The sequence below is a fragment of the Maniola jurtina genome, chromosome 3 (assembly GCF_905333055.1).
Source record: "Maniola jurtina chromosome 3, ilManJurt1.1, whole genome shotgun sequence".
NCBI classification, from domain to species: Eukaryota; Metazoa; Arthropoda; class Insecta; order Lepidoptera; family Nymphalidae; genus Maniola; species Maniola jurtina.
The window spans coordinates 13,519,651-13,531,721 of NC_060031.1; the positions used below are offsets into that span (position 1 = coordinate 13,519,651).

Here is a 12,071-nt window from a genome sequence, read left to right on the forward strand (position 1 = left end):
AGACTGGGACAGTAATAGTTGAAGTTGAGGAAACAGATGAAGTAGCGGTAGGCCATAGGGTATGACAAGGACACATCTTATCTCCGCTTCTGTTCAACTTATACTGAGACGCTATCATCTCAGAAGCATTGGAAAATAAGGAATGGGATGTCAAGGTAAACAAATAAATATAAATAATATTAGATACGCTGATGATACTGTTTTTTTGGCTTCTAGTTCCCAAGATCATTAGAAAATAATAGATAGCGTTTATAAATGTAGCAGACTAAGTTTATGTACAGTATCAAGAAAACCGCAACAAACCTCAATAAGAACTCTCACATGTACAACACTCGAAAGAGTTTCAATGCACAAATATCTTGGTACATGGGTAAATGAAGAATGGGATCCAGATTCTGAAATAAAGACCTGAATTGAAATTGCCCGTGAATTATTCATGAAAATGAAAAAAGTACTGCGCAATAAGCAACTGCTACTGAAAATTACTGCGAGTAAGTTGGGTTCAAAAAATAAAAATGAAAAAGATGCATCGGTAAAGATAGAGACCTAATTTTGGCGATCAAATGCAGAAAGGTCGGTTATCTGGGGCATGTTCTCAGACATGACCAGTATCAGTCGTACGCGTACTATCTTTAAGAGGTAATCTGCCATTAATAAAGAAAGGAGTATTAGTCCAATGGAAACGTACATCAGAAAGTATTTTTACTTTTGGTGAATTCCTGGCTTTCCTGGAAACTTCTTCCGTTTTATTTGTTTAACTGATAGAGTTTCTTGTAAAGGTTTTTTTATATAATCCCATCCTCGTCGCCACTGAAATATACTACAAGAAGTTAATAACCATGGTCATTTCGATACGCCATTTTATTCGAAAACACGTCAAACCGTCGAAACAAAAGCCTAATAATTATTGACATACACCATCGACAATGTATATTACACAAAGCTAGCCCTTGACGTCAATTGTAGAGGTTTTGACGAATAAATAACATCTTTTATAACTATAGGAGTAGTATGTTCACAAGGAGCACATTATTTTTCTGTGGATGATTTTCTTCTAAATCCCTTGTTATCTTAAACAGTATTTTCTCAATCGGCTTACTTCTTTTTATTTTTTCTATATGTTTTTTTAATTTTCAAGTATTTTTTTTCTCTGTACTCTTTGTTGTCTTGCAGTCAACAAAGAGTTTTGATTTTCTATTCTTCTTTAGTCTCAAAATAATCCGTAGAGTTAAGTAAGGATGTCTTCCTCACCACTGTTATTTATCTTGCTTATCGACGAAGTTATGCGTCGTGTCACCAATAGTCCGAAAGGGATATCATGGAGCAGTAGGCAACTTGAAGACCTTGACTATGCGGATGACATTGTTCTCATATCAGATTGACTCGAATACATTAAGTCCAAATCAAAATACCTACAAGACAAAGTTCCTTAACTGGTCTGCCGATAACCACAAAGAAAACAGTGAAGATGAGGATAAGTTCTACTGCTTCAGAACCATTTTATTTAGAAGACAAACCAATTAAACAGGTGGAGGAGTTCTATAACCTCGGTAGCATCATTTCTCCTAGCGGCGGTGCCAAGGCTGATGTCAATAACTGGATTATAAAAGCTAAAGCTCTCTCTGTTTGAATCGCTTGTAAATTCAGTCTTCTTATACAGGTGTGAAACGTGGAAACAACTATATCGCTAATCCACAGAATTCAGGTTTTCCACAATAAGAGTTTCAGTGTTATTCCCCGCATTTTCTGGTCTAACACGATCAGAAATGAGGACTTGTGGTACAAATGCCAGCAACTCCCAGTAAATAAGGAAATAGCTTTGAGGCGATTGTGATTGGATATTTTGCGAAGAGAGGAAGAAAACGTTGCTCAAGCGGCATTTATTGAAACCTGCCTACCTGGCAGCCTGGCGGTCAAATGAGACCTGGTCGAACAACAAACTCCTAGAGGAGGCCCATTGAAGCAGACCTTAAAAGAGTGGAATTCTCGTGGAACCATGTCAAAACAGCAACCAAACGTAGGGAGACCTAGAAAACAACTGCTGCAGCCCTAATATCCAAGAAGGAATGAAAGGACTCCATCATTCTTCTTTACGTTTCGCATATTTTTCTAGATCTTTGTTTAGTTCTTCGTTTTTGTTTGTTTTTTGTGTTTTTAGTCTGCGCTAATTTTTTTTCGCGCGTTTTTTGACTATTTCTTTTCACTATGGTAGTTTCTAAAATCGATATATGATGGTTATTTTTAATATTGAAATACCTCGAGTTGCAAGGATTTTGAATAGTTATTTCTAAATTGCTTGTAACAATATGGGCTACTAATTCAACTGATTAGTTACACAATTTTGGAACAACATTATTTCCTGAAAAATTGATCACCTCCTTCAATTCAACATCATTACCTTCAATTTAAAAACGGAAGGAAAATTACGGTAATGATAGAGCGTAAATGAGGTTTTGGCAGTTTTAATTTTATAACGTCGTATTTTAAAGTGCAATATATATGAACATCAAACTAGATACTTATGTTGTTATTAGTACATGAAAGAAAATAAAATTATTAAGAAAAACTAATTATTTGTCCTAAAATGATGTTGAAGGCAAAGAGTGAAAAGTCGTGCCAAACACCAGTTTTGGCACCAAAAGCGTAAATATTTTTTTTTCTACAAGTGCACGGCCACTTTCCGCAACATGCCTAGATAGGCTGATTAGGACTTAGTACGGGGCAGGGGAGAACGGATGGCAATATGTATACTAGAAGGATATTTTGGAGGTGCCATCTCAGTTGCAGGTAATGACTTTTTTTCTGTGCCAAACATTTGTTATTTTTTTATGACGTAATTAAATGATTCGTACGTGTAAAAATGCATTTTAATTGCTTCTCAGGATGTATATAATAATATGTGAAAAACTCGAGCTCGTTTAAAACCGTCTTCTTTGAAAATCATAGCGATTTTCCCTGAGACTCCTGTTTTACCCGTAGAAGGAGGTGAGTTTTTAATATCAAAAATATTATTTCTGAAGTAACCTTTGTAGTTACAATTTTGAATTTTGGGGCACCCGTAGCTGAATATACAAGAGTTCTTTTGTAATGCAATTCTCATCTGTAACTTCATTCATTATTTTTTTATTTGACCTGATATGTGATTTGCGCCAAATCTGAGAATCACCCTAAAGTCAGCTGATGGACACGTCTGAAAAAAAATTATTGCACGCTACTTTATTTAAATATTAGGTCTCGAGCTATGTTTGAGATGCAATGTATAGGTGGAGCACACTAGTGAAGTCTATTGGAGCCGATGCTCGGTGTTTTTCTGGATAACAACTCAAATTAACTTAAATAGTTTGACCTACTTTGAGTTTTGGCGGCGTTGTCCGACCGCCGACGATTAGTATTATAGACAAGTTAAGTGGGACAAGTGGCTAAAAGTGGTGGCGTGTGGCTAAGCGAGCGTCCTTCCAGTCTCCTCCGTATTTTTCTAGTAATTATATAAATTTCAACCATATGTCAACGTAGAAGGCGTCAAAGACTCGACCACTTCGTCTGTCTATGCTGTGTTAGTGTCTATCTTCTAGAAGCTTCTAAGCTTTGCTAGTTTGTTATCTATCTAATTAGTAGGGGCATGTCAAGCTTTTTACCTTGTTATTTACACATCCTTTCAGGATAAAGGGCAAATTAAAAGGACGATGTTCACACCCAAACAGAACTCAAGTTTTAACGAGGTCACGAAACTTGGGCAAAGTCCGCGTTGCGCCAACTCGTGAGGAAAATTTTGATTGGTGTAAATTATTCAGTGAGGGAAAACTCCGCCAAATTTTCCGTCTTCACATTATCCTTGTAAAGAGGGTGACTAAACGAACAAGTTAACAAAAGTTGGATTACTATGGCTGGAATAAAACCTGCGATGGCTGTGTTTTAATTACTTATTCTTTAAAGTGCCATGTTTTAGTAAGTACTTTGGTATTTTATAACTCAGAGGTACAGGGCTCGTGACGACCTCCTGGAGTAGAGGCACAGTCTAAAGAGATTATAGTACGCGATGGGTTGAGATGGCAATCGAGGTATGAGGCGGGGGGACGCCCCGCACACCCGCACGTCACCCGCGCTCACCCGCAGTTCAATAGCCAAGCAGGTTACATCGGCTCTTTCAAAATCAATGGGTTACATAATGTTATTCTCCATGACCTAATCCCAAAATAACTTTCAATATTCGAGCTGAAAACTTCTAAGCGATTAACTTTCTCCAAAAAATTCTGTTCCATTTCGGAAAGCTAATTTTCACGTCAAGGCGAATAACCTGCCACTTGCCAGCACAAGCATCTACGTGATAACTATAGCGTTAAAAATGTTTCAAAAGGTGATCACTAGGTACTAAGTATACTTAGTATGAGATATTACATCTCCCAACGTTGATAGAATACTGACGTCGAAACACAATTACTTCTAAGTACAAGTGTAAATAAAAAATTTATAACCCCCCAGACAAGTGAAGGTTACAGTAATAACTAGAAAAGAGCTGATAACTTTCAAACGGCTGAACCGATTTTCTTGGATTCTAGCTGAGAACACTCGCGATCAAGCCACCTTTCAAACAAAAGAACTAAATTAAAATCGGTTCATTAGTTTAGGAGCTACGATGCCACCGACAGATACACAGATACACACGTCAAACTTATAACACCCCTCTTTTTGGGTCGAGGGTTAAAAATGTACCTATAGGTGCTTGATTTAAAGTAAGAAATTCGACAACGAATGGTCTTCCGTCTGACCATGAGTTCAATGGGTACGGGGCATATAGAGGCTTTGTGTCCTTACTTGGGCTGCTACTTGTGGGGAAGATTAGGTACTTCCTCTGAATTCTTTAAGCCTGTGAGAAAGACTCGTGCCATCTTGGCTTTAGGGCCTAATGGACAACCGATTTTAACTTCGCAAGGTTACCCCTTGGAGCTCTAGCTGTAGATATACAGGTGAATTTGAGCTATACAACAAGGTTTTTAAAGCCCATTTTACTTTAACACTTAAGTGTTTCGACACTCGAATAATTCTTTCGACGTTGGTGAGGTGTAAAATCTTATACTAAGCACACGGACGGTATACAGTGGACGATGAATAACCTTACCTTTTTCCTAACCTTTTAACTTCCCGCAAGAAAATTGTAAAGGCAATTTTTTTCTGAACGTTAAATAAAATAGTTTCCAAGATAAGTTTATTTTTCTAAGGCAAAGAGATTGAAGATATTTTTATAAAAATCACTAAATATAATATATTATGTAGGTACCTACAAGAAACGTAGGAATGACACGACAACGCATTTAGCGGTTCCTCTGTCACTACAAAATACAAATGTTCATGGGCGGCGGTAATCACTTAACATCAGGTGACTCGTCTGCTCGTTTGCTCGCTATATTAAAAAAAAAACAGCGATCGCTTGTAAGTAACTGTACTTATTAATTTTGAATTATTTAATGATAATATGATCCACGTTTAATATTATATAATAAAAGATCAGCATTATTGCGACTGGAACGGTCAGCCGGGCACCGCGCCAGCAAGCAAGCGCAATCAGCAACGAACGGCAAAATGCTAGACACGAGTTGAATACCAACAGTAGGTACACATCTGTGTCTTACCCGCCTGAAGGAAAAGCCTCGGTCTTTGCTTGGCAAACTTGCTTTTTAAAGAAAATTTAAACCTACATTTGAGTGTACTCAGGAACTTAGTTACTCCTTCCCCGTAAGTAGGTACCTAATGTATCTACCTAATAGAAAGTGTCTGGCTGGGGTATTATTACCTGCTTATTTTCTTTGACTTTTATTTTATGGGTAGCTATCATGGATCTATAGGTTCATTCAGTAGAGGTTAACTTATTCATGAGTTATTAGAACTAGGCTTGTTGTATTTTCCCTTAGGTGTCGAGAACTAATCGATCAGCTTATTGACATGAATTGCCGAGGTAAACGGACTACGAATTCTTTGAATTACAAAGACCCAATAAAACTTCGAAGGTAATGAATTTAGTGCAATGGCAAGATTTACGTGAATACACCTACAGTCCGAGCAATTTTTCAGCATCGAACTTTTTCAGTGCTTTGTCGATGAGAAGCTCTCGAGAAATGTTGTGGCACTGTGTTGCGCTAATACTACTACAGCGAGCTTCAAGCAGTTACAACTGCAGTTGAATGTAACAACAACTACTTGAGCAGTCCGTGTACTTTGTTCAACGATGGACTGCTTCAAACATACAAAACACAACAAAATATAGGTACAGTCATGTTAGCAGAGCACTTTACATAGGCAGACAATAGCACAAGACGCTGTCCACACGCGATTTTCCGCGCGTCGGAACAACCCTCCTCGACTGACGCGAAATTTCGATAACTCACGTTGTTCGACTCACCCGATTGAGGCATAATATCTATAACATTTACTTGTTTCTTTAACAACGCCATAGAGTTATATCTAATGGAATTTTCGCGCCGGGATTTCGCGAGGTAGTTGAAAAGGTTCAAAAGGTTCCGCACGTTAAATTTTTGCTGATTAATCTAGCCCTGTCGCCAAAAAAAAAACTTTTGTATAACTCCACAGCTTTTAAATATCAAACAGCATAGTGAAGAGACGTAGCTTGAATAATAAACATTTGTCAAGTAAATCGAGTAGGAAATACAACGATTACTGCTGTACCAAGATAGCTATACTGGAACCTTACGAGCGTTGTCGCATCAAGAACGGACTGTTGGCGAGATAACGATGATGACTGTGCGAAGGAGATAGGAGGTCTTTATATCCATATGGCTGTAGCCATAATGTTTATTCACACTATATTAATAATACAACCTACACTGTGTACTGTTACTTAGGGCTCTCTCCGTCACTCGTTTCATACAATCGTAGTTCCAATTTCATTTGAATATTAAGCAACCAAAGTCCACGAAATTTTGCAGAAATATTCTAGAAACTAATATCTATGTCTGTGGTTTTCCAGATTTCTGTTAAAATATTCGGTTTCAAAGTTACGCGGTCTTAAAAATTTTCATACAAATCTTGGAACCCCTGTAATTTTAAAACTACATATTTTTAGAAAAATCTAAAACACTACAGACACAGATATTAGTTTCTAGAATATGCCTGCAAAATTTCATGGACTTTGGTTACTTAATATTCAAATGAAATTGGAACTACGATTGTATGAAACGAGTGACGGAGAGAGCCCTGTTAACTGCTAAGACAAGGCAGGATTTATTATGCTTTATCTTACACCACGGAAAATAAAGCGTACGGAATAAACGTTAATACAAGTGTAAATTTAATTTATAACACCCCCGACAAGTGAAGGTCACAGTAACTAGAAAAGAGCTGATATAACTTTCAAACTGAACCGAATTTCTTGGATTATAGCTAAGAACACTTTCAAGCCACCTTTCAAACAAAAAAAAAACTAAATTAAAATCGGTTCATTAGTTTAGGAGCTACAGACAGATACACAGATATACACAGAAAGAGGGGTGTTATAAGTTTGACGTGTGTATGTACACACGTCAAACTTATAACACCCCTCTTTTTGGGTCGGGGGTTAAAAAACCGCTCAAGTGCAAGTCACGCAAAGATTCCGTACCATCGTAGAAGATACCTACATATGTAGCTACTTTTTAACTATTTTAATTTTGCCTGGCGTTCATTTTTAAATTCGCCATCTTGGTTTTTTGTTGTAACTTGAAAAGTTGTAAAATAGATTAACTCCGTAGGTACTATCATGTTTGAAATACACACTATTTGAAAATTTCAACTCTACTTACGACGGTTCATGAGATAGTACAGCCCGCTGACAGGCAGAGGGACAGACAGACAGACGGACAGTGGAGGCTTAATAGATAATAGAGCCGTTGGCACTCTTCAGGTACGAACCCTAAAAACGACTCAGCTATTACAATAAAATAATTAAAATCTATCCCACTTTGTAATATTCATTCTAGAGAAACAATCTTACCTCGACCTCTTTTTTTCTACGCTTCTGGGACAAATAAATTTCGGTCCTGCCACTGGACATTATTACCTCTAATCCATTAACTAAGGGTCCTCGGAACGGGGAGGTTTAAAGGGAATACTATCACCATTACGTCAGGCTGTATGGGTACCATTAAATTAGGGAATAAGGGTCTGTATCAGTATTGTAGTCGAACACATTGTCTTAAAAAGTAGGACACACATTTTAAGCGTGAAAGAGACCTTTGCAATGAGTACCTAACTACCTTTACGAAAGACTCTAGTAACGCATTTTACGATACATTGTTTATAAGATACCCAGTAAGTACATATGTAGTAGGTTATTACGCGTAGTTAAGAAATATCTTACGTTATTAACGCCGCCCGGAAATTATGTTCCTTAAGTACCTACTATGTCCCTTATGAGACAAATAAGACGAGTTATGTACTTCTTACCTAATATACTTAATAATATTAGATACTTCACACGATATTTGTCGTTTACCTACTAATTAGGGTAAGGTTTTTTTTTTTTTTTTCTTTATTTATTTAAGGGCTTTGATACATTAAAGTACATGTCGGCCCTATTATAATCTAATTAAATACAACAAAAATCTTAATCTAACAAAATAAGTCTTTCTCACTATCCATAATTTAATTTAGAAAGCAGCCATGTGCAGATGTCATTATCCCCAAACCAAACCGAAATATACTTCATAATCTCAATAATAAAACCAATAAATGCTTTAATCTTTTCTTCGAAAGTGCAGTCCGACAAATATATCTCTTTCAATTTTTGAATTAATTTCATATAATTTATGTTACCTTTTTTTCTCTCGAATTTGTTCTTCTCATTGCCTTTGTTTTCATCATCACACTCATCCATGGACATACCTGTATTACTTTCTTTCTTCTCTTCACCACTGCTTCCTGTTTTCGTATTATTCTTATTTCTTTTCCTAATCTTCTTATTTCGTTTTACACGCTGCTTCGTTTCCGTTCTATCTTTTTCTTGTTGACTCTCTTCATCTGTGGATTCTTGCTTTTCTGTGTTGATACCAGGCTGTCTTATTAACACATCTTTGTATGAGCTTCCGAGACTTCGATTAAGGTTCGATTCGAGGGTAAGGTTTAATTGCCTCGTTGGTCTAGTGGTTGGAATGTTCGGCTGCAAATGACGAGGTCCTGGGTTCGATTCTCGGGTCGGGCCAAAATTAGATACATAGTGAGTTTTTCTGTTAAGAAATTCTACTAGCCCGGAGTTAGAAAGTTGGCGGTACGGTACCCTCGTGCCTCAGAGAGCACGTAAAGATGTTGGTCCTGATTTCTCTCCGGTCGTATCGGATTTCCATCCCATTGGGCTATGAGAGTGAGGTAACAGAGAGAAGGTACACCTGTGTCGGCGCACACACTTATATGCACTATACCTAATATCTCTCGCGCAGTTGGCTAATCTCTGTGGAGATCGGCCAATACTTGGTGGTCGAAATTCGCTCGGGAGCATTTCAGGGGCTCAGAATACAGCACAAACAGTACTTTATTCTGTACTAGATGGTGCCCGCGACCTCGTCCGCGTGGATTTAGGTTTTTAAAATTTCGTGGGAACTCTTTGATTTTCCGGGATGAAAAGTTGCCTATGTCAATTTCCGGTATGCAAGCTACCTATAGGTATATCAAATTTTATATAAATCGGTTAAACAGATGGGTCTTTAAAATCCCGTGGGAACTCTCCGATTTTTAGGGGTAAAAAGTAGCCTATATCCTTACCCGGGAGTAAGCTAACTCTGTACCAAATTTCATTAAAATCGGTTAAACTGTTGGACCGAGAAAAGCTGGCAGACAGACACACTTTCGCCTTTATAATATTAGGTACGGATTCTGAGAATTAGGGTATGGTACCACTTCATTATTGGGTTTCATGCCACTAGATTAAACGCCATGAACCAAAAAAGAAACCCCAATTTTGGTAACAAAGTACAGAAAAAATAGCGTGGAGCGGAAAATTTATCTTTCATGTGAAGAGCAATCTAGCATGAAACGAAGTAACATCATAAGAAGTTGATATAATGAGGGGCGATTTGCCGCTCCGCTGCACGTCGGACAAGGATTATGTATGACACTAGAAAAAAAAAACTGTTTACTTTATAGAAAAATATTGCGTCAATAAACAAGGCAAGAGCGGCGATACATAGCTTAGTAAGTAATCCATACAAATATTATAAATGCGAAAGTGTGTCTGTCTGTCTGCTACGTTTTCACATCCCAACTGCTGAACCGATTTTAATGAAATTTAGTACATACTTGGGATACATCCCGGGGAAGGACATAGGCTATTTTATATCCCGGAAAATCAAAGAGTTCCTACGGGATTAAAAAAAAACGAAATCCACGCGGGTGAAGCCGCGGGCATCCCCTAGTTTCAAATAAAACAACAGTGAAAAGCTAGCAGACAGAGAGATAGACACACCAGGTGTGCTATAGTGGTGTTCAAAGTTGCTTTATGGCAATCACTTGCTTAATGCTTTATATTTTAAGCATGCTTTTTTATATGCTTTATTATAGCATGCTTTTTTATTTGCTTTGTAGATACTTGTTACGGCCAAACGAGCGGATAAATCTGCACGCGGTGCTTAAAAAGCAAATAGCAAGTTGCTTAAAACGATCACGCAGTCAACCGACAGTAAGCGCTAGCATGCGACGACTGGCGAGTGACGCTGCGATGCTGTTGCTAGTTTGCTTAAAAGCAAATAGCAACAATTGAGAGCCACGATAGCAATTGCTTTATGCGATGTATATTAAGCACGGTGCTTTATTTTGCTATATACTTAATTAACCACCACTAGTGTGCTATTAGTTAGTTATTAGTTATCATTTATATTCATAGGCTATCAAATTATACTACAAATCAAATAACATAATAGATACACAGACATAAAAACTATATCTACTAGTTGTAAAAAGTTCAAACCATTAAAATTGTCGATTGCCGACAGTTAGGGCTGCGATATCACGGCTATTAGCGCGGCGCATGATTTGTGAACCTTTTATCTTTTTCCACTTTCCGCAGTTAATCACGTATCACACGAAATTTTATTACAGTTATCGTATACAAATAAATTACTATTCTCACCTTTCCGTAATTTTTTTTGGACATTTTTAAGCGGTAAATAGCCTAGTGGCAAATATAGTTAATAATATTTATTAACTAGCTGACGCCCGCGACTTCGTCCGCGTGGATTTAGGTTTTTCGAAATCCCTTAGGAACTCTTTGGTTTTCCGGGATAAAATGTAGCCTATGTGCTAATCCAGGATATTATCTATCTCCATTTGTTTTTAAGCCAAATCCGTCCGCAGTGGTTTTTGCGTGAAGGAGTAACAAACATACATACACAGATACACACAGATTTTCGCCTTTATAATATTGGTGTGATACGCATACTGCGTAGTAGTAAAGACGTCGGCTTCATATTCGAGGGATCCAAAGTTCAATCTTGGGCACGCAACTCTAATTTTTTGACGTTATGTGTGTTTTAAGCAAATAAATGAACAATAACATTGTGAGGAGACCTGCATGTCTGAAAGTTATCCATAACTTTTCAAAACTGTGTGAAGTCGGCCAATCTACACTTGGCCAGCGTGGTGGCCCAAAACTCTTCACATTATGAGAGCAGATCGTGCTCAGTAGTGCCATAGGTATAGCTATTAATATTCTTCTAGTACCTATTAGATTGGCATAAGTTTCAAAGTAGGAAGTAGTTACCTATAAAACCTAGGGTGGATAAAAGGAATAAGCCAGAAATAATATACAAATTCCGTTATGAAGATAGGTACACGTTTCCGAATAGGTAAGTACACCTTAGGGTAGCTGTTTTAGGGTGGAAAAACGAAATAAGCCCAAAATCCCTATTTGAACGCAGTGGTCCTACCAAAATCCTACAAAAATCAAAGCTACACCGACACAATAAAAGATTTACGCAAGCTCCTCTATTATAGTTCCGCGTCAACCAGCCCCGCCGCAGGCAGGCTTGATTCAATTTCACCCATCCTTGATGCCGCGACAAAGACCCAGCTCAGCATATTCCCTTATCTCGGGA

General features: G+C 37.7%; 1 long non-coding RNA gene across 1 annotated transcript; it reads right to left on the reverse strand.

The window, feature by feature from the left end:
- Positions 1-290: 290 nt before the first annotated feature.
- On the reverse strand, positions 291-947 carry LOC123878958. Its single transcript, XR_006798915.1, has 2 exons — positions 689-947; positions 291-395 (listed from the first exon to the last, which is right to left on the reverse strand). It is a non-coding gene; the product is annotated as an uncharacterized LOC123878958 (long non-coding RNA).
- Positions 948-12,071: the final 11,124 nt, after the last annotated feature.